Genomic DNA, 24,704 nt, shown 5'->3' with positions numbered 1-24,704 from the left:
TTCAGCCTTTTGTCAAACTTAAAATGCTGAATTTGAATATTCAATAAAAATGTGAAACAAGATAATTAACATTCAAGCTAAAACTAGAATACAAAGTCACTTGAAATATGGACAATACTATATTAAAACATGTGATGATAAAATAGATTAAATTCAACATCAGTCTAAAACTATGCTTCTGAAGCTAAAACTCGATCTTCACCTTTCTATGACGTGTGGTACTTATATATTTTCAAGCATGTAATTCCAATATAGTCACCAAAGAATCTTGCCCATAGTTAAAATTTGTGTCTAAACTGAATAAAAATAAGCATTTGTACAAAATATAATTTTGTGTGAGTCGTGAAATCCGTATTAGGTTCGTCATAAATAATAATGGTTGAGAATGCAGAGTTCGTCATAAGAGACATATAAAATAAGACATTAGCTGGAATTGTTGAGAAAATATATCTAAAAGGTGAATTGAGATGACGGTGTAGTTACATTGGACGTAAGGCCCTTCCTAGAGAGTATTCGATAGGGACGTTGTTTCTCTGGAATGAAATAAAACAGAAAGAAATTTTAAACTCCTGGAAAAGTTAAGAGGTCCTTCATTTTTACTGGAGTAGAACTGTTACATGTATGTGTAGATGTTACATACGTCCTCCCGTTATAGCAGTGTTAGCTTGTCTGTTGGTCCTGCTTCTAGTGTTATATCTATGTGGCAGAGGCGGTGTGAAACTTGTGGGGGGAGGGGTAATGGAACGCAGGGGAGAAGAGGGGGTAGGTGGAGTTTTATGTTCACAGAACAATGTGTTGTATTGAATAGGTGGAACAGTAAAAATACCTTTGTTATTTCTTATACTAATGTCATTCCACACCATCTCTCCAGTGACAGCTCGTAACATGTAGTCTTTCAAGATATTTCTCCCATGATGACACCAAGCTGAATATTCCGCGTTTCCTCTTAATTTCCTGTACCACTTACACACGATCAATTTCACTTCTTAATCTGAACCAATGCATTGATCTACCAGAAATTCCTCCATAGGTCCAAAGAGGTGGAAGTCAGATGTTGCAAGGTCTGGACTGTAATGAGGATAATTGAGTACCTCCCAGCCATACTTCTCTATTTTTTGTATGAACTGTGCAGACTTGCACCTCTTTGGACCTCTAAACTGAGTCCAAAGAGATCATAACTTTGATTCAGATGAAGAAGTGAAATCAGTCATGTGCACTCCTAGAGAACCGAGTTCTATGAACAAGACATATACAATTTGGTATCACAATAGGAGAAATGACTCGAGAGATTTGGTTTTTATTCTGAAATATAAGTAAAACCTGTACATTTTTGTGTATGTAGCACCTGGTGAGCATGTACACATATAATAATAATAATAATAATAATAATAATAATAATAATAATAATAATAATAATAATAATGACAACAACAATAACAACAACAACAACAGCAACAACAACAATAATAATATGAAATTTGAAAAATATGTTAAAACCAAATTAACGCCATGTTTGCGTTGTGAAAACTTTAACTTATAGGTCTAACAAACGACAACTATGAAAGAATGTGGAAACGTGGAAAGAACCCTACTAGGCCATGAGATCGTATCTCATCCTGGGGAAAAGGAAGCTCTCGACAATCACCTTCAAATAACTATATTACTGATTTACAAGATGGAATGCAATACAAATTCAAATTAAACGAAAACAAACAAATGGCATAGTAGTCAACAATGAAGGAAACACTGATATTACAAGGCTTTTAAATAGAGTTTTAAAAAAACAGAACAACAAAACAATTCAGCTCCTTGGATGGTATGAGATTAAAACATGACATAGAAATTGCAACATATGTGCGGGAGGCAATCTCAAAAGAAAACAAATATTTACACGTGATTGGTAACAAGGTTAATTAAGAAAAGGAAGTTAAATCTATATTTAGTTACAAATACTGAACAAGTAAAGAGACTTGCTCCCAACAACAAAATGCTATGACTGCCCATTGAGGTACAGTCATTCAAAACCCAAAATTGGTGAATATGGAAGTCTAGAAGTAAACTCCGTTACGTGAAATAAAATTTATATTATCACAGAAATTTACTTTAAATAAGAAAAGGCTGAAACACAAGAATGAATTTAAATTAAGTGAAAAACAATAACATAGCGCTTACCATGAGAGAACTGGGACCCCCAGATGGGATAGACCCCTAGCGCGTTCTTGCTAGGCCGGTCCGCTGGAAAAGACGCAGGACACATGCATCGCCCACATGAAGCCAGTGGAGGCCGGAAATGGACCGATCACAAAGTTACCAATGGAAACACAGAATTTCCCCAGATCTCCATGTTCACCAATTAAAATGATTGTTATTCCAACCAATTGAATTAGGTTTTTTTTGTAGCCAATAAGAACTCTACATTTATGATCATAAAGTTTTTACAAGTTCTCGAACATTTCAACTGCGACACGAAAGTTACATCAGCAAAAATTACACATGCAGTACAGGCTGCTTCAAAAATAAAGACCCTTTTAAATTTTTCAGTTTTAAAAAACAATTACACAATATTACAAAATTCCTGCCTCGTCACTTTCTCTTCACAATTCCAAATTTAGATAGATAATTTTAAAAAATATGCATAAAAATGATTGAGATTTCAATGTCCTTAAAATCTTTTCTTTCAGTTTCCAAAAATTAAAAAATTACTACAATAATTTTATAACACAAAATAAATTTCTCTGTCCTTAGTTTATGATTGTTCAAACACAGGTTACATCTTCCCCCACTTTAAATTCGAGCTATGCTCGAAACAAATACACTTTAATTTTACTCTGAGGGGGGGGGGAGGGTGACCACACAGCCTATCTGACACTCAACACCACAATATCTTAGTTCTTGAGAAGAATGTCCATTACTGGCCGTAGAGTCACAAGTTGACCACCGGTATTGCTGTTCAATGTAGGCACTGACCACGGCCAATTGCCAACGACCTCCATCCACATTCAGTCGCACCATGGCCACCTGCGAAGCTTCATTTCAGCTCAACCATGTAGTAAACTTACAATAAGCATATAGTGAAGCGTGGCATAGTACAAAGGAACTGCCACCACCAGGAATTTTTCGTTACTCACCTCGAGGGTCGGATGTTAATCGGCCAGGAAATTCATAGTGCCCTTCCAACAGACACGGCAGGTTCTCCTTTGGATGGACCTGGTTATCGCAGTCACTAGACCAGAGCCAATCTGCAGCAGAAATGGAGAACAGGAGAAATAAGGCCATCGGCCAGCACTACAGAAGAACTAAAAAGGACAACTGAAGTTACAAGGGTGTGTTTTCTATTTTATTCCTTAACTAAATAAATTTTGAGGCACCAAACTGGTGACTCCACAAAACACCTTAGGGAGGTGCCCTGCCTCGCTATAACTTTGGGATTCTCCAGCCCTCAGGGCAAGCGCTATTTCAAAATCTCAAAAGAAATAAAGCAAGCAAAACAGATAAAAATTTACAGGAGTTTACCCTAGACCCACAAATACAGAAGGAAACCAAGATTTTACATAACCCAAGACTCAATAGAAGAAATTTACCAGGAAAAATAAATGATAAAAGCATATGTTACTGAGGATACAACATGACACATTACAATTCATCCAATTCCATTATACACAATTCACAATCAATCTTTTCAAGCACTACAGGTATGACAGGTCAACCAAACGAGAAAACATCCTCCAAGTAATAAATTACCCAAACTAGACCTTCATTGACTGAAGTACCACACATGTACAACCTTACCATTAGGGCACATAATGTACTACCCATATCCTCTTTAAAATTTTACTTTAAATTGCTTTACCATGTGCGTTCTTAATTATCCAACATTGAAAAAAAAAATGGAAAGTGAAATTTGGAATGTTGCAGGGAAATCCAAAACAGGGAGATAGTTACGTTTATTATGTTAGCTTGCAACATTGCTCACATGACCCTGTGAAATGAGGTCAGTAAGTCACTATCCCTTTACCATGCCATGTACACATTACTTTAAAATTTTAACGCTGATAAAACTAACATTACGTATTATGTGTCACACCAATCAAATTAAAAAAAATTAAGACCAAGAATACAGAATTAAAAATTACCGATTTACTGATAAAATAGAATATCCAAATGAAAAATGAAAACCGTTCAAGAGTGCACATAAAGAAATCCAACTCACTGATATAAGAAATAAAAAGGAATAAGGAACACCTTCATACTAGGAAATACCAGAGTATAGCAGGACACACCATGACCACCAAGCCTGTCTGTCATCCAACACATAATGCTACAAGAACACACATGAAACACAAGTGTGATGACCCCTGAATCAAGCAGTACCAACCAATGAAGAAGATACAACATGACCTCAATACTACTGATTCCATCACACACAATACAAGAACACAATACACACAAATACACCAGTCCAATGACCTCTAAATCAAACAGTACTAACCAATGAAAAAGGTACAACACGACCTCAGTACTCTTCATTTCATCACGCGACATTGAGACCATATTAGAACCAGTATCATACTCCCAGGAGAGGAATGGCCTCTCAGTACGTAAAGTCTTAAGTCTCGGTACATATAAATGCCTTCCCAAGACAACAAACACAAATGACATCCAATATTTATAAATATTTACAAATATGGATGGACAGACCCGACAAGGTGCATTACAGAATTTTGGAAATTTTGCTCAGTCCACTGGACCCCTTAATCGAGCAAACTGGGTAAATAAATTTAGAAACATGAAATCAGAAACGAATAAAAATACACAACGAGAAAATAAAATAAAAATAGAATAATTAAAGAGAATTAATTGAAGAACTTTACCAAATCGTAACACTAGCAAAATTTCACTGCAAATTTTAATTACGAATTTAGAATAACTGAAACACAAATCTTGATGACCTATGAAACAACAGATTTAACTGAAGTTAATAGCTCAAAATAATGATACTGAAATGAACATCTGAAGATCCTAGTACATAATTTACAACAATGATGGACACTATTCTCCATCTAGCCACCTAATATTGGGCCAAAGATTACGGAAGAAACTCATATCAGATGTACACCAGAATTCAAATACGTCGTGAGCAGAAGTGTAGATCCATAACCGATCAAAATTTGCCATTACAGCGTCAGCTGAAGCTGGTCTATAAATAGGGTGAACATGAATCACCCTATGAGACTATGCCAGTCCTCATAGAACCCTAGTAGTCCCATACCTACTTGGAAACAAACCCAGGTACAGTAGAAGACAGAAACACCACACGACCATAAATTTAGATATGTACTGAGCTAAAACACAACGTAGCAGATAATTTTAAAAGATCACATAAAAAACATAATACTGAAAAAAATGCAGCATGTGGCAAGAAATAAATTTTGAAAATAATTTGCCAACATATAAGATTTGGAAAAAGAAAAACACTCAAAAATATCATCGAAAAATTACAACCATTAACCTAAAAAATATTGCTGAAGATTTACCAGGACGTATGTTTGATAAAATCCAATGATACCCCATGCTAAAAATTATCAACCTGAACACGATGACCAGTATAACACATTAATTTACATCTTCTGGAAGAAGAACAAGAAGATTAGGACACAAGAAAATTATAGGATGGAAAATATATGCAGCACTCGAAGTAGGTCAAGTAATTAGCTGTCTCCAACATAGATATGTATTTCAGCTGTTCGAGAGATAACATGCAGTCAGACAAGGAAGTACAGCACTTGGCATAAATTAATGACATAGCCTAAAGCAACCAATAATCACACAGATTTTACGATAGAGACACACGGATCAAGAAAACTTTAAATGATCAAACACACATTGAAAATTATTAGAGAAGACTTACAGAATTCAAACACGGCACATGCACACGCAATGTGATAATATAACTTTACCAAAAAAACACGTGGTTAGCACAAGGCTTATGACAAACAACACTTAATGAAAATTGACAGTGAAACTGATAGAATTATTGTTATAGACATTGACTTACCATTTCCTCCAACAGTTCAGGCAATATAATATTATATAATATTATACACTGACTGACAGAGCAAATGCAACACCAAGAAGGAGTGGTTCGAAAGGGATGAAAGTTGGGGAAAAAACAGAGACAGCACGGACGAATAATTGATATTTATTTCAAACCGATATGCAGGTTACACAATGCGCACGGCATCGACTCAGTAGGATGTAGGACCACCGCGAGCGGCGATGCACGCAGAAACACATCGAGGTACAGAGGCAATAAGAGTGCGGATGGTGTCCTGAGGGATGGTTCTCCATTCTCTGTCAACCATTTGCCACAGTTGGTCGTCCGTACGAGGCTGGGGCAGAGTTTGCAAACAGCGTCCAATGAGATCCCACACGTGTTCGATTGGTGAGAGATCCGGAGAGTACGCTGGCCACGGAAGCATCTGTACACCTCGTAGAGCCTGTTGGGAGATGCGAGCAGTGTGTGGGCGGGCATTATCCTGCTGAAACAGAGCATTGGGCAGCCCCTGAAGGTACGGGAGTGCCACTGGCCGCAGCACATGCTGCACGTAGCGGTGGGCATTTAACATGCCTTGAATACGCACTAGAGGTGACGTGGAACCATACGCAATAGCGCCTCAAACCATGATGCCGCGTTGTCTAGCGGTAGGGCGCTCCACAGTTACTGCCGGATTTGACCTTTCTCCACGCCGACGCCACACTCGTCTGCGGTGACTATCACTGACAGAACAGAAGCGTGACTCATCGGAGAACATGACGTTCCGCCATTCCCTCATCCAAGTTGCTCTAGCCCGGCACCATGCCAGGCGTGCACGTCTATGCTGTGGAGTCAATGGTAGTCTTCTGAGCGGACGCCGGGAGTGCAGGCCTCCTTCAACCAATCGACGGGAAATTATTCTGGTCGATATTGGAACAGCCAGGGTGTCTTGCACATGCTGAAGAATGGCGGTTGACGTGGCGTGGCGTGCGGGGCTGCCACCGCTTGGCAGCGGATGCGCCGATCCTCGCGTGCTGACGTCACTCGGGCTGCGCCTGGACCCCTCGCACGTGCCACATGTCCCTGCGCCAACCATCTTCGCCACAGGCGCTGCACCGTGGACACATCTCTATGGGTATCGGCTGCGATTTGACGAAGCGACCAACCTGCCCTTCTCAGCCCGATCACCATACCCCTCGTAAAGTCGTCTGTCTGCTGGAAATGCCTCCGTTGACGGCGGCCTGGCATTCTTAGCTATACACGTGTCCTGTGGCACACGACAACATGTTCTACAATGACTGTTGGCTGAGAAATCACGGTACGAAGTGGGCCATTCGCCAACGCCGTGTCCCATTTATCGTTCGCTACGTGCGCAGCACAGCGGCGCATTTCACATCATGAGCATACCTCAGTGACGTCAGTCTACCCTGCAATTGGCATAAAGTTCTGACCACTCCTTCTTGGTGTTGCATTTGCTCTGTCAGTCAGTGTATAATATAATATAATATTATAAATTTACTCATTCAGGGCAAATATTTCATGTTCCCTATGGGAATCAAAATCTATATCATCTGATGGCCAGGCAGGCATCAATTATTGGAAGTGAGACAAAGTCTCTCATGGTGCATTGGCACTGCTGGTAGCTTCAGGTAGCCTATGCAGTGGCCTCCACAGTATGCACTAGCGTTACATCTTGGTAGGTGTACTAAGTACCAACTGATGAGCCCAACTTAGCACACGAGGGCGAAACGCAGGCAACAAAGAATGAGTTTGCTGGAAAATTTATAATGTTCAATAACGGACCATTATATTGGTATTATGTGAAGATTGAACTCGAACAAGCATGATGAAAAATACAAATAAACAGCATTAGGAATGCACACGTAACAGTTACAACCTATAGAAGAAACAAGTCATCAGTTAAATAATACTTTTCTTGGATTCCCCACCACATGACAAACCACTTGAAATATAGAGACAATATTAAAAGATTAGGCGAGTTTACATAAAATTTTGAAATTTAGTTGAGAATAATCACTGCTGGCTCCCTTTGTTACACAACCCACACTCTGCTATCAATGTAGCACCTGTGTGTACCCAAAATGGTAATAATAAAAAAGGAATGATATAAAATGTGGAAAATATTAAATTAAAACCAAACTTATTAACCCCAAATTAACACCATGTTCGCGTTGCAAAAACTTTTAACTTACAGGTCTAACAAACGACAACTACGGAAGGACGTGGAAATGTGGAAGGAACCCTACTAGGCCATGAGATCATATCTCATTGTAGGGAAAGGGAAGATCTCGACAATCACCCTCAATAAACTATATTACTGATTTACAAGATGGAATGCAATACAAATTCAAATTAAATGAAAACAAACAAATGGCATAGTAGCCAACAATGAAGGAAACACTGATATTACAAGGCTTTTAAATAGAGTTTAAAAAAACAGAATGATAAAACAGTTCAGTTTCTTGGATGGTATGAGATTAATACTTTACATAGAAATTGCAACATACGTACAGAAGGCAATCTCAAAAGAAAACAAATCTTTACACGTGGTTGGTAACATGGTTAATTAAGAAAAGGAAGTTAAATCTACATTTAGTTACAAATACTGAACAAGTAAAGAGACTTGCCCCCAACAACAAAATGCTATGACTGCCCATTGAGGTACAATCATTCAAAACCCAAAAGTGGTGAATATGGATGTCTAGAAGAAAACTCCATTATGCGAAATAAAATTTATATTAACACAGAAATTTACTTTAAATAAGAAAAGGCCGAAACACAAGAATGAATTTAAATTAAGTGAAAAACGATAACATAGCGCTTACCATGAGAGACCAGGGACCCCAGACGAGGTAGACCCCGAGTGCGTGCGCTCGCTAGGCCAGTCCACTGGAAAAGACGCAGGACACATGCATCACACACACGAAGCTGGCAGTGGCCGGAAATGGACCAATCACAAAGTAACCAATGGAAACCCGGAATTTCCCCAGATCTCCATGTTCACCAATTAAAATGATTGTTATTCCAATCAATTGAAATAGTTATTTTTGTAGCCAATAAGAACTCTACATTTATGATGATTAAGTTTTTACAAGTTCTCGAACATTTCAGTTGTGACACGAAAGTTACATCAGCGGAAACTGTACATGCAGTACAGGCTGCCTCAAAACTAAAGACCCTTTGAAATTTTACAATTTTAAAATAAAATTGCACAATATTACAAAATTCCTGCCATGTCACTTTCTCTTCACAATTTCAAATGTAAATAGATTATTCAAAAAATATGCATAACAATGATTGAGTGTTCATGTCCTAAAAGCCTTTTCTTGAGGTTTCTGAAATAAAAAATTATACTACAATAATTTTAGAACACAAAATAAATTTCTCCATCCTCTCTTGATGACTATTCAAACACAGGTCACAGTGTATATTGTACCAGGAAGGCCTAGGTCCTGGTCCATATTAATTGAAAGAAATGTTATTTCCAGCATTAAAGATCCGACCGACGTACGAACATCCATGTAAAGAATGTTCCAGTATGTGCCAGACCCTACGAGTACGCTAGGCGGAGTCAAGTGACGTCACCTGTCGCTCGAAGCTCACCTCCCCTAGAGATATTTCTCGAAAGAATTTTTCTTTTAACAGCTTTTTAACACCTTAACCAATTTCAACGGGACAAACGCTGAATTATAGCAAACATCATAAAAGTTAATCCCTGTAAATTTCAAATTAATTCATCAAACGGTTGTTGAGTTATAACAATTTAAAGTCTCAACGAAATTACGTAATTACGGTCACATGGCCGAGAGAGAGCTGCCACCCCTCCCTGCGCTGGTATCTATATATGTCAAGGCCAGATAGCCCGCAAGGCAGTGCAGTACAGTACAGTACCATACAAGGACAAGCAGACAACTGTGTGAGTGAGATAGTGAAGAGACCGGCCCGCGTACAGTATGTTCGCGCAGTCACGGTAGAAGTACTTTCGTCGTATCTCCAGAACGCGAAATTCTATCGCCGATAAAGGACGTCGCACTGCAGTTAGTATGTCGCGTCGCGATTACAATATAATCCTAAAAAGACATTTAAGACTGTAACACGAGTGAACTTATTGGAGTACAAATATTAACTATTTCATTACGTGTGGACTTAGGCAACGTCAAGTAACATTAAACTTCTACAGAGCCTAATACTTAAGAATCACCAGAACTTATTTTTTTTTCTCGAGTATTGCATTATATTTCTTTATTCACGTCACATCAATATTTTAAATGAAAAAGTAAGAACTTTTCTGAGTTAATATAACAGGATTAGCAGAAAATCTAACTTAATGACTGTGTTCACAGACTGTGCTTATCGACTTGCTTTCTTTCTTCAAGTGTGAACTGTGTGATTAAGAACGTTTCAATAACGACTGTAAATAGTATTTAGTACAGAAAGGACTGTGATTCTTCATACGCCATAAATAGTGTTCAACAGTGTAAGTGATAACCAGTCGCACTAAATGAATTTTCGTGTGCGAAACTCAACAGTTCCTGCTGTCATCACCTCATCGGGAACGTCAACATCGCCGATCCTGATTCTACATGGAACATTCCAGATGTCCATCTTTCGACATTTGGTAACAACAGTTCTTGTCATAAGTGAGTAACAAACTGACTAAACTTTTTCATTTATTTTGAACAGTGAAACTTCAGTGTCGCGTGTGAACAATTTCCATAATTTCTCAAAAGTGATAAATTTAATTTCAATTTCATTTCTCGTAGAAAGACTGTAGGATTTCAAGTGTGCTGTATAACGAGATTGACGAACTGAGAACTGAAAACTTTTAATAATTTCTCATATCCATTTACCATTATAAAAGTGTGCTTAGGTTTAAAAAGACTTTAGGTAGAAATTCACACATATGAAAGACTTTGAAACCAATGATATTTATGCCATTTTTTTTTCAAGAAGATTATTTTCAACATTTAATTTCAATATAAATTTTGAGTCAACAATCATACCGCAGGGTGAGAAATTAATAAATTGTTTTGAAAAAAAATTATTTACCATCTATTATTCGCTCTGCGAGACTATCCTTCTCTGTATTGGCTCCAAAACCCAGTTCCACTCCCTGAGGTCCTACTCATGCCCTTTGCCCACAACTTTTCCTGGTACAATATACTTTGTTTTTGTGTTTCCTGTTCATTAAATATTTCATAAAATATGTTGACCATTACTTTTTGATCTGCCCTTCTTGGCATAACTGATTTTTACTGACAGCTTAACTAAATTTTTTTTTTTTTTTTTTCAGATGTTGGAGCAAGTCCAGTAGTGAGGTATAAATAAAATAACACTATTATTCAAAAGTAGTATAATATCATGGCAGTTATTTCCTTCAAAATGTGTTTTAGTACTGGAGCAACCTATTGAATTAATATGTGTCGTAGTTTTACAAGATATATATATATGACGAATAATGGACTTCTTTTGAGACATTAGGCTGTGAGAGTGTAAATCTGTTGAAGTTTTAAGTACTCTGGTTGCAAAGACAAAATTACACAAGCACATTCGGTACCCATATATTTATGGCAGTGAGAAGGCTAGTTGGTGACACTGTTGTTTCAATGTGCAATATGTGTTACTTTCCAGCTATGAGACTTCCAAACTTATCACACAAGTGCTTGTAATGTATCCCAGGAAACTGATTAAAATTGACCTTCCATCATCCAAGGAGAAGTGGCAGCTTGGATTAGAAGTATTAAATCAACACTGTATACATTGAATAGGTAACTGCCACCCATGCAGATGCTGAAAAAGAGTTTTTTTACCCCACCCATGGTTCTATAGCCTTGGTGGGCCTTGCCACACCAAGCAACTGCTGCTCATTCTGAAGGTCATTCTGGAGGGATGTGGTCTGCACAGTGAACTCTCTCATCCATTCTTCTTTTTAGACTGGGCCCACTATCTTGCCGCGCAGCTGTGAACTTGCATCCAGGAGATAGTGATTTCGAACCCCACTGTCGGTCGCCCTGAAGATGGTTTTCCGTGGTTTCCCATTTTGATATCAGGCAAATGCTGGGGTTGTATTTTAATTAACACATTGACATACTAATTTTAATGTACTGTGCATGCACTGTATACCATCTTTCATGCATAAGATACAGTTTTACACTACTAAGATTTATACATATAATCTGCAACATACTGAATTTTAATCATACCTAGTTTTAATGGTGTGAAACATCCTAAAACATTCTGGGAAATGCAAAGCCACCAAACACTTTCACATTTGTATCTCGTTACACTTTTCTTGCTGCTCTAGCTTTCAACACAGTCACGGCATGGCCTAGAGTTATAAGTCTTGTGAAATGTTCTCAGTGAACTTACACAGGTAAGTTGGGATTTTTTCTGTGAATAACTGATCGGCCAAACTTTTCCTTTCAGTAGCTACCTCATCCCATAACGAGTAGTAAATCACATGTTGAGAAATGTGTAGAGGAGAGGGATCTGGAGGGAGGGTCCTGTTTATGGTAGATTTTATTCCAGAATTTCACATAAAATCATATTTGGATGGTTTCTCACCTGTTTTACTCCATTTTTAGCCACCTTCCTTTGTCTTTTTGTACGCAGGATGGACTTCATTATCATCACTTTCAAACGCGTCATCACTCTCACGTGAATTTTTTTGTTATGCTGCTATAATTTTCACTGCTAGTAAAAAAAATTAATTAATTTTCTGAAACTACATCACTGCCAAATTTACTCTGACTATCCCATAATATATGTTCAATTTTGTTCCTTGTAATACAAGAAGATTTCATGAAATAGGGCTTTATATCAACCCAATGAAATCTACGGCAATCTGCATCAAACGCAGAAAGTTAATCGAAGACCCAGCTGAATTTAAGAGCTATGATATATCGAGTTTGCGATGTGGGGAAACAATCCGCTATCTGGGAGTTAACTTTTCAAATGAAATAATTTTTCAACCTACACAGGAGCTTAAAAAATTACGGAATAAAATGGAGAAATTGGTTTCTTCTCCACTATTACAGGCTGACCAGAAATTTAAAGTAATAAACACAGTTAAATGCCCATCTCTCATATACCCATTCCAAACTATCAAGCCAGAGAAGATTCCGAAAAAGTTCCTTGCTGATACAGACATACTAATTCGAAGTGCTCTTAAGGAAATTCTTCAAATACCTGCAGACATTCCTAATGGAATGGTCTACACTGAGAAAAAATATAAGGGGTTGAGACTCTTCTGTGCCACTTGGGAAGCTCATCTTCAGCACATTAACATCTGTAAGGTACTATTAAGCTCAGGTGACGAATGCATCCATGCTACAAGAAATCTGAAAGAAGAAATAACTCTCTCACTACAATCCCTCAATGTCCCTCCATCTGACAATTTGCTGCATCCACGCCTAGAAATAACAGATGCCAGGAAAGTGAGAAGAGTACTGAGAGAAAGGGCATTCAGTGAGTGGTGTAACTTGCAGCAGAAAGGAAGAGGTGTATGTTTGTACAATGAATATACTCCTGCCAACTCCTGGATTCGAGACCATCAAGGCTTATCATGTAGTGAATGGCGTGAAGCAGTTAAGATGACAGCAAACATTTCAGCAGTTAGATCGGTACCAGGAAGATCTCAGAACGATTCCCTTTGTAGGCGCTGCCTCAAGGAGATTGAAACTCTTGCGCATGTTCTGGGATCTTGTCCTCATGTTGAACTTTTAAGGAATATGTGTCATCATAACATTCGCTTGTTAATTCCGGCAACGCTAAAAGACCATAGTTTCCAGGTATTTGAAGAGGTTCATGGCTTAGCGGACAATGGAAGCCACAGAAGGATTGACATCATTGCTTTCAAGAATAAGAAGAGAGGTTACATCATCGACCCCGCAATTCGCTTTGAAAGCCATAAGTCACAGCCCTCAGATGTTAACCTAGAGAAAAGGAATATTTACTTATCAACAAATTCCTTACTACAGGGAGAAATACCAGATAGAGGAAATCGACATAGTAGGTCTGATGATTGGAGCAAGGGGAACGATTCCCGCTTTTGCCGCTAATTTCTGGAAACAGATGTCTCTGCCAGTTACAGCGTTATGGGAGATTGCCATCATAGCCTTAAGGGGCTCACTGATAATTCTAAGAAATCACTGTTACAATTAGGTTACCTTCAACATTTATCAAGTACAGTATACCTATTTACCTTCTAAAAATAAATGTAAAAGTATACTTTGTCGCAAGGCAGCCTTTGCATGAGAGGTAGCATTTCATAAAATAAAAAATAAAAAATATAATCTAAAATCAGTCATTTCTTCTGATTATCAAGCGGGTTATCACCCTACTTGGAGAGCGATTATGTGCTGCGTGATACAATCTATGATTAAAAACTTCATCACTGATCCATATCGAACTATTAATTACAATGCTAAAAAGAGAAAGATGTTCCACCTATTCAATACAAAAGTATTGTTGCACGAATTAATGTAGCAACATATTTAATATGTTATGGGACTGGTTTCGACATATGTGTCATCATCAGCTGACACAAAAATGGCAAGAAGTCAACACAATTGTAACACTTATGACACTTTTCTCTACATGAACTTCTATTTTTAATTCAAGAAAAGTGTCATAAGTGTTACAGTTGTGTTGACTTCTTTGTGTCTTATGACACTTTTCTCTACATGAACTTCTATTTTTAATTCAAGAAAAGTGTCATAAGTGTTACAGTTGTGTTGACTTCTTGCCATTTTTGTGTCTGCTGATGATGACATGGACATATGTCGAAATCGGTCCCATAACATATTAAATATGTTGCTACATTAATTCGTGCAACAATATTTTTGTATTGAATAGGTGGAACATCTTTCTCTTTTTAGTATTACAATCTATGATGTTCATTCCAACTTCAAGAGAGAGAGCGGATTCTCAGCTTACAGATGATATACTGCATGTCATGCCATCTATGGACAGAAGGCTTGAACTAGTTGCAGAAAGCTTTCTTCTCAGTGGACCGCCTGTCAGTTGTCTGTATGTGAAGGGTCAATGCACGCGCGGTCGCCTGGCATGCGCGAAGTATGCCAATGAGTTAAAGCCATGGCTGGTTCCTTCCCACTCCTAGGCCTTTTCTATCCCATCATTGCTATAACACCTATCTGTGTCAGTGCGAAGTAAAGCAAATTGTAAAATAATAATAATAATAATAATAATACAATGAAAGTTTTATACCTGTGTGCAAAATAAATTTTTATTTTCACCATAACTTATGACCTTATCTTTGTTATCATACATTGGTATCAACATTCTCATTGCACTTCCCCTACTTTCTTTTTTCTGCTTGATTTCTTATTATTAGTAAACTTGATATTGAAATTCCTGTCACTCTGGCTATTTGTTAGTGGTAAACTGCGAAGTATTGTAAAGAGAGGAATAGAATTACATAATTTAATAGATGTATATTTACCAGATATTAAAACAGGAATTGAATCATGGCTGACATGTGATATTATGAATGTGGAAATTTTCTCACGGACCTAGAGTGTTTATCACAGAGACAGGTTAGAAATGATATGATGGGGGTCATCAGTTATTCCTGTTATTATATGAATAACTGATGAAAGAAGATTTTGTAAGCTATGATAAAGTTAAGGATTGGGAATATGTAATTTTGGACTTATCTCTAAAGATAATAGGCAACTTGATGTTTAAGGGGTGTACAGACATGGCAAGGCTGGTGCTGATGCTGATGCAGAATTATTTTATAGGATAATCAGCTATGTAGGGAACGACACAGAAAGGAACGTTATTGTTGTAGGTGATCTTAATTTACCAAATAATAATTGGGAAACAAATGAGAATGACAGAAAGCAACAAACAAAAAATAAACATGATATAGGCTTTTGGGCTTATGCCGTGTCAAGAAAATAAGGTGAAATTCTTTACGTTTTGCAGAGAACTTTGCTCAACTGTTCACGAGAAAGAAATATCCCGAAGGCCAGGAGAATATATCAACGCGCTCGTAAGGAACTGAACTCAGACTCCCGGGAGTTGTTTTGTTTACACCTGCTGTTAAGCAACACTCTCTCACAAGAATTGTGGTTGTCTTTCAATCACATTACTGCTATACAGGGTACTGTTGTGTGTAGTTCTAAATGCTATTCTTAGGTTATGTTTTTTAAAAATGTTAGTTATGGGGTATGTGTTCATTATTGAAGGTGAATAGTGCATACTCTTTCTTGGATTCGTCTGCTTTTTTTAGTTTGGTTTTGGGTTGGGATTTTATTTTGTGAATGATTTTGTTGATCATTTCTTTCTTGTATCCATTGTTTTTAGCTATGTCGTGAATTAGTTGTAATTCTTTGTTTAGATCTTCTTGTGTTAACGGTATATTGAATGCTCTGTGTATCATACTGTAGTAAGCTGCTCTTTTGTGTGTGTTGGGGTGAACGGAATCTATTTTAATTGTATTTGAGGTATGCATGGGTTTTCTGTATATTCTGGAAGAAAGGTGGTCTTCATGTCTAGTTATCGTTATGTCCAAGTAGTTCAAATTGCAATTGTTTTTGGTTTCCATGGTAAATTTTAAAGGGGGTCTATTGTGTTGAGTTTATCTAATATATCAGTTTCATTTGTGGATCTATTATCGATGATGACAAAAATGTCATCAACAAATCTACACCAAAAAAAGATATTGTCTATTTTATTAATTGATGTCAATGTAAATTTCGGCGAGTATTCCAGAAGCAGGAGATCCCATCGGTAATCCTTGTTGCTGAGAAATAGTATCATGAAATTTAAAGTAGTTGTTACTAATGGCAAAATTAAGTAATTTAATGAAGGATTTGCATGTCGTTATGGATGTTTGTGAAACTGTGTTTATAGTCTGCGACATGTTGTCCTATTGAGGAAAAATGATTGTGTTTTACCGCGTTTATGTGTTCATTATATCGGGTTAGGAAGTTTTTACCGGTGCGTCCAACATAGCTTGTCTCACAGTTATTGCATTTGATACGGTAAACACCTGCTCAACATAACAGAAGAATTTTACATCACTCTAGGTCAGTATACCAATCCAAATTACAACATAAATGACATCACAGAAAGAACTAATATCATCTTCAATACAGTTATCCCCGCCCTAAAAAACTCTTACCTTAAGATAATCGATAAACAGAACGCGACACGCGACAGGAAAACATCTAACAACACACCCAGCTCCACCCCTACCCCCACAACAGCAACTCTCCCTAACCCTCCTTCCCTTCCCCTCACAGCAGCTAGTATGAGCCCAAGAAAAACACGAAGCAGTACACAACAAGCTTGCATATCAAACACATCTCAGCCACACCAACAACGGTAAGTACATATTCAAATTAGCACACACAACCCTTAGACATTCCTCCAACATAAATATCACTCATAGCTCAATCTTATCTTCCACAGATAAATATAACATTACTGCACAGCTACAAATGGGAAAGGAGCCACTACTTTGAACCCAATGCCACTCAGATTTTATGGACATCACAGGACAACATGATTTGATTTTAACATAAGGCAACACACACAGCAGAGCTGAACATATTTAGCCTAATTTTAACCATACGTCTGGCACCTTTTTAAAATTGGAAAGTGTTTTACTCTATGTACATACATGAAGACAAAATCTTTTACTTATACAATTTTACAAGCAAACCATATCAAACACGGGAGTCAGCCAACAAGCAAGACACGAACGTTCATGTGCATGAAGTGCTCCCATATATTGTATTCATCTTGTACATATATATAAGTTAGTTTTAAGTGAGATATGTTTTATCAACTAATTTTAAGATCTTAAACATACTATTTTAGACATACAATGCATTGTTGTACATAGTGACATATATGCCAATTCACGTTATGACATGCCCCATTTGGATGTGACCTAATGTTTATTATCGTATGACATTCCTTTGACAATACTATCTTAATCATAGCTTCATCACATAGATATGTATGCATGGTTCAGCTGAGGATGACCTTATGTAAAGGGTCAAAAAGTCCTTTAGCATAATAAGTGCAATAAACAAGTATTGATAGGTGGAAATACTCACCAAGAGAGCGAGACGAATTTGTGAGCCATCAAATATCCAGGTGGAGATGGACAAACTCAAAGTCACGTTCAAGGATAATGATTACAGCGATTTTCAGATTCATAGAGCCCTGCATCCCAGTGAAATGGCAAAGCAAAGTTCACAGAAGGAAGAAGTGAAGGAAACTGCCTACTTGCCTTACATTCAGAACACCACAGATCGAATTGCCGAGATCCTCCGCAAACACAATATAATAAACATGTTTTGCACAGTCACTAGAATTGCTTACAGTCTGGGTAAAACCAAGAACAAATTTTACCCACTTTTACATCCTGGGGTGTACAAATTCCCTGTGCTTGTGGTAAGGTATACTTTGGACAAACATGCCAGTCCAGTGGTACTCGTATCAAGTAACATGAACAAAATATTCGTCTCAACCAGCGAGACAAATCAGCAATAGCTGAGCACACTCTATCGTCAGGTCATGATGTCGTGTTCCAGGATGCTCGAGCTATTACCCACACTAGACACTACAGGTCCAGGATTATATGGGAAGCTATGGAAATACGTAGAAATCCTAATAATTTCAACAGAGACAATGGCTATCAATTAAACGATACGTGGTTGCCAGTCATTAAAGATTTACATAGGTAGCTCTCTTCCCTGTCTCTTCACTATTGTTATTTTGTTTCGGTGTTTTCCAAATTCGTACGTTCCACATTGCCAGATGTTTCATTCCAGACTTATGTCAATGTCATACTTTCATCTGTCCGTACACCTGTTATGTTATGTTATGTTATGTTATGCTCTCAGACTGATTCAGATGGTTCCGTCAGCTTCCGGTTTGAACGCTAGCGCTGTACCATGTCCGGGGAGCCATCTGGTGATGTATGAATGTACCACTTCCACTTCTATTATAATGTCTAAATTCAAACCTCATTGTTGAGAAGCCTTTCTTGTGGACGGTCAAGATTTTCTTCTGAAGACACAAAGCAAAGTTCTCTGCAAAACACAGAGAATTTCACCTTATTTTCTTGACATGGCATAAGCCCAAATGCCTGTATCATGTCTATAAGTATGGGCCATGAAAGCATCAATGGCAAATGATGAATAATTTAATATGGGAAGGACAGCTGAATCAATGAGTGATGGGACCAACTAGAGGAAAAAATATTTGAGATGTTATGCTGAGCTCAACCTGAAAAACTGAAGTGATGGATGTTATAAGAGATCTTGAAGTTGATTTTGTCATAGTTAAAAATAAATGTGATAGAAAGGAATGTTGTAAAAGTACGACTATAAGGCAATACCATATGGTTGATATCTTGGATTCAGGAGGTCAAATCAATTGTATCCCGATTGACCTGTCTAAGACATTTGATAGGGTAGATCATGGAAGACTACTGACAAAAATGAGTGCAATTGGACTGGACAAAATAGTGACTGAATGGGTGGCTATGTTTCTAGAAAATAGATCCCAGACAATTGGAGTAGGTGAAGCTTTATCTGTCCCTGTAATAATTAAGAGGGGATTTCCTCAAGGCAGTATTATTGGACTTTTATGTTTTCTTATATATATATATCAATTATATGTGTAAAGAAGTGGCATCAGTAATAAGGCTTTTTGCAGATGATGTTATTCTTTACAGAGTAATATATAAGTTACAACATTGTGAGGAACTGCATAATGACCTCAATATTGTGAGATGGACAGTAGGCAATGGTATGATGATAAACAGGGTTAAAAGTCAGGTTGTAAGTTTCACAAATAGGAAAAGTCCTCTTTGTTTTAATTACTGGTTGATGGGGTGAAAGTTCCATTTGGGGATCATTGTGAGTACCTAGGTCTTAATATAAGGAAAGATCTTCATTGGGGTGATCACCTAAATATGATTGTAAATAAAGGGTACAGATCTCTGCACATGGTTATGAGGGTATTTAGGGGTTGTTGAGAGGATATAAAGGAAAAGGCATATAAGTCTCTGGTAAGATCCTAACTAGAGTATGGTTGCAGTGTATGGGACCCTCACCAGGATTACTTGATTCATGAACTGAAAAAAAATCCAAAGAAAAGCAGCTCGATTTGTTCTGGGTGATTTCCGACAAAAGAGTAGCATTACAACACAAAAATGATTTTGCACTCATTTAATTTTGCAGTTCAAAAGGTCCCATTAAACAATAAATGAATACTTTACAAAACCAAATTGCAATTATGATTTTAAATCTTGGCTGTTCCACCACAGGTGACAAGTAAACACACTGTAAAAAATTAAAAAAAAAAAAAATTTATCAGAACCACCATCAGTAATATACAGAACACCAGGTTATCAACATTTCCTCCTCCTTTTTATAGTACTGGTATTGTGTTTTCTTGATTCTTAATAGATCTTTGTATGATTTTCTTGTCTCCACATACTTTTCCATGAGTTGTTGTTCATTTGTGGATCTCACTTCAAGAAGGGCTTGCAGTGCCTCTTGTCTTGCTAGATAGCATTCCCTATCAAACCATTGCTTAGCTCTCCTTTGTACATAAGTATTTGGAGAAGATGATAAGATTATTTGCTGTAGCTTTATCATAGCTTCATCTAGATTCCCTTCCTTTAGTAGAGTTTTAATTTCAGGAATTGTTTTTCGGTTTACTTCCCATAGATCCTTATTAATGTTCCTTAAATATCTTATTGATGTTACAGGAGTAATCATTGTTCTTTTATTTTTCAATTGGAAAGAATTTATGACTAATAAATGTTTCTTGTTGGATTGAGGACGACATTTTGCTTTATCTGAGTGATTCCTTGATTGCTGTGTTAAGGATGTGAATTCCTTTTCTGCATTTACCAGTTTTATGTTGTGATCTGTTTGGGAGTCTATTACACTATCAGTTGAGTTTTTCTGGTCAATACGGCAGTTGAAATCTCTGGCAATGATCACAGGTTGGTAGTCATTAAATAATTCAATGGCTTCTCTGAGGCTGTCAATTATGATTTCCAGTTCGGTATTCACATTGAAGTAAGCTATAACCACATTGAGAAGTGAAGTGGCTAGCGATAACGTGTACTGTGACTTTAGGATGATTTGAAGGGATTGTGAATATGGTTTCATATAGCAGTTAATGCCTCCTTCAGGCCTTCCTCTGTTTCCCTGTCTTGCCAGCATGTGACCTCCATAGAACCCTTGGACACCAATGAATCTCTTCAGTGATAATGGTTTCTGTAAACAGCAGAATGTCATGATGATTTCATCCAGTGCATGGTTCTATTGCAAGTATTGACTTAAAGTCCCTCCACATTCCATAACATGGTTTGAAGTAGTTTGTCTATGTAGATCTTATCAGAAGTGTTGCGTGTTTGAGTAAGAAGGAGGTGCAGATTAGAAAGGAATAGAGTTAGGAATGGTTGAGGGAGTAAGGAGAGATTGAAGGAGCTTATTAGAAAATAGAATTTAGCAAAAAAGTCAGCTAAGGATAACATGATGGCTAACATAATTGGCAGTCATATGAATTTTAAGAAGCTATGGAAGGATTGGTTCAGATACTTTAAGGCAGAAACAGGTTCCAGGGAGGACATTCCAGGGACCATTAATGAACAAGGGGAGTGTATATGTGAGGACTTACAGAAGGCAGAAGTATTCAGTCAGCAATATATAAAGGTAGTTGGATATACGGATAATGTCCAGACAGAGAAGGTTACTGATAATGGCAAATTACTGAAGTTTATCTGTGATAATAAAGACATTTACAAAAGATACAAAAGTTGAAAGCTAGGAAGACAGTGGGTTTGATAAGATTTCTGTGGATATATTAAAGGCAATGGGTTGAGATACAATGCCATATCTGAAATATTTCTGTTTGCATGAAGGAGCTATGCCACATGAATGGAAAGTTGCAATAGTAGCCCCAGTGTACAAGGTAAAGGGTGATAAACATAAAGCAGATAATTACAGGCCAGTTAGTTTGACATGTGTTGTTTGTAAGCACTGGAAAAGCATTCTTTATGATTATATTAGATAAGTTTGCCAAATTACTAACTGGTTTCATAGAAGGCAGTTCAAGTTTAGGAAAGTTTATTCTAGTGAGGCTCAACTTGTAGGAATCCAGCAAGATATGGCATTAGATTCAGGTCAGATGGACTGTATTGCTATTGACCTATCCAAGGCTTTTGATAGGGTAAATCATGGTAGATTACTGACAAGAATGAGGGCTATTGTACTAGACAAAAGTGTGGTTGAATAGGTAGCTAAATTTCTAGAAAATAGAACTCAGAGCATTAAATTAGGTGAAGTGTTATCTGATCCTGCAGCAATTAAGAGGGTGGGAGGCATGTTCCCACAGGGCAGTGTTATTGGATCTTTCTATATATGAGATGGTCCATTCCAAAACTCGTCTTTTCAAAAAAAATGTAATGAGTTCAAAGTATCATTGCCTTCTTGGTTAGGCTTGTGATAATTCTATCATGAAAATAGGCATCAAAACTTGCATTTTGCTATATAAAGCTCTCACCAAAGTGAATCTGTTGTTCCATTAATCGCCTTATGCATGGTGCTTACTATTCCAAAACTCGTCTTATGCAGTCAACAGAAAAGAACTATTTAAGCACATGGCTTTTCGCTACAATTTACCCATGGTTTATGCCAGTTTTCTTGAACTATGTCAGAATTTCATGCAACTTTGTACTCTGAATACAGTGTACATGGATGAGAGAGAATGTTACTCTTGTTGCAGAAAGTAAAGGGAGAAGAACGAAGGGTCATTTGGAGCCCTTGGCAAAAACTAAAATAAAAAGAGAGGGCTGTGAATATTTGATCCTAATATTCTTTTTGAGAGTTGCCAGTTTTAAAATATAATTAAACCTTATTAATATGTTTCTGCTGGTATTGCGAAACTATTTAAGCTCTTTAGGGTTTTTCGATCATCAAATTACCAGCGTTTTGCCCCAGTGTAGCAGTGGACTCATCAGTTGGATTGCTACACCTTTCCAAGACACTGGCGGCTAGTGCGCCGTTTGAGACACCACTGCAAACCTCTTATGTAGGACAATGCAGTGACGGTGCACTAGAGGAAGCATGTGCCTCCACTTGTATAAATGCCTTCCTTTGGCCTTTATATCAGAAATAAGGTTCCTAGAAGGAAACCATAATTTCATCGATTTGAAACGCTGGCCAGCATCTTGGAAAGGTGTAGCAATCCAACTGATGAGCCCACTGCTACACTGGGGTGAAACGCTGGTAATTTCATGATTGAAAAAGCCTAAAAAGCTTAAATGTTTTTAACATTATTTTGCAATCAATGAAATTAAATTATGGTTTCCTTCTAGGAACCTTATATATATATATATATATATATATATATTTCCTTACTGACTGACTGACTCATCATCGTCAAGCTAAAACTACTGGACATAAAGAAATAAAATTTGGGGGATACATTTATAGTAGGTGCTTGCAAAGGGAGGATTTTTGGATATTCCATCGCAAAAGGGGTGAATTTTCTAAATGAGGATATCTATATGTCAAAAACCTAAAAGTTTACAGATGTAAAACTTGGAATCTCCTTTAAAAATAAAGAAACACATTAAGGGGGGTGAGAAAAGGGGGAAAAGGGGTTGAACACCTTTTATAAGGAGACTTAAATCTCAAAAATCTTCTGGCTTTTGGAAAATCTACTTAAGCGGGTTGAATTAATTGAAAAATTAGTTGAATTCTTTGTATGAGGATACTTACATACATACATACATACACACATTATCATTATAGACTGTTATGCCTTTCAGCGTTCAGTCTGCAAGCCTCTGAGAATTTACTAAACGTCGCCACAATCCTCGATTTGCAACCAGTGTTGTGGCCTCATTTAGTTCTATACCTCTAATCTTTAAATCATTAGAAACAGAGTCTAACCATCGTCGTCTTGGTCTCCCTCTACTTCTCTTACCCTCCATAACAGAGTCCATTATTCTCCTAGGTAACCTATCCTCCTCCATTCGCCTCACATGACCCCACCACCGAAGCTGGTTTATGCGTACAGCTTCATCCATCGAGTTCATTCCTAAATTAGCCTTTATCTCCTCATTCCAAGTTCCCTCCTGCCATTGTTCCCACCTGTTTGTACCAGCAATCATTCTTGCTACTTTCATGTCTGTTACTTCTAACTTATGAATAAGATATCCTGAGTCCACCCAGCTTTCGCTCCCATAAAGCAAAGTTGGTCTGAAAACAGACTGATGTAAAGATAGTTTCGTCTGGGAGGTGACTTCCTTCTTACAGAATACTGCTGATCGCAACTGCGAGCTCACTGCATTAGCTTTACTACACCTTGATTCAATCTCACTTACTATATTACCATCCTGGGAAAACACACAACCTAAATACTTGAAATTATCGACCTGTTCTAGCTTTGTATCACCAATCTGACATTCAATTCTGTTGAATTTCTTACCTACTGACATCAATTTAGTCTTCGAGAGGCTAATTTTCATACCATACTCATTGCACCTATTTTCAAGTTCCAAGATGTTAGACTGCAGGCTTTCGGCACAGTCTGCCATTAAGACCAAGTCGTCAGCATAGGCCAGGCTGCTTACTAC

The 24,704-nt window shown here is 37.5% G+C and overlaps 1 long non-coding RNA gene across 2 annotated transcripts; it reads right to left on the bottom strand.

Annotated features, from left to right (window-relative positions):
* Nucleotides 1-1,607: 1,607 nt before the first annotated feature.
* On the bottom strand, nucleotides 1,608-20,635 carry LOC136875604 (uncharacterized). 2 transcript variants are annotated; one of them, XR_011018414.1, is made up of 3 exons: nucleotides 20,546-20,635; nucleotides 3,129-3,239; nucleotides 1,608-3,018 (listed from the first exon to the last, which is right to left on the bottom strand). It is a non-coding gene; the product is annotated as an uncharacterized lncRNA (long non-coding RNA). The 2 variants fall into 2 exon arrangements; XR_010860488.2 differs by lacking the exon at nucleotides 20,546-20,635 and adding an exon at nucleotides 8,881-8,940.
* Nucleotides 20,636-24,704: the final 4,069 nt, after the last annotated feature.

This window comes from Anabrus simplex, chromosome 6 (assembly GCF_040414725.1).
Source record: "Anabrus simplex isolate iqAnaSimp1 chromosome 6, ASM4041472v1, whole genome shotgun sequence".
Taxonomy (NCBI): Eukaryota; Metazoa; Arthropoda; class Insecta; order Orthoptera; family Tettigoniidae; genus Anabrus; species Anabrus simplex.
Note: the sequence above shows the minus strand (reverse complement) of the source record. Positions and strands in the feature narration are given on the sequence as shown.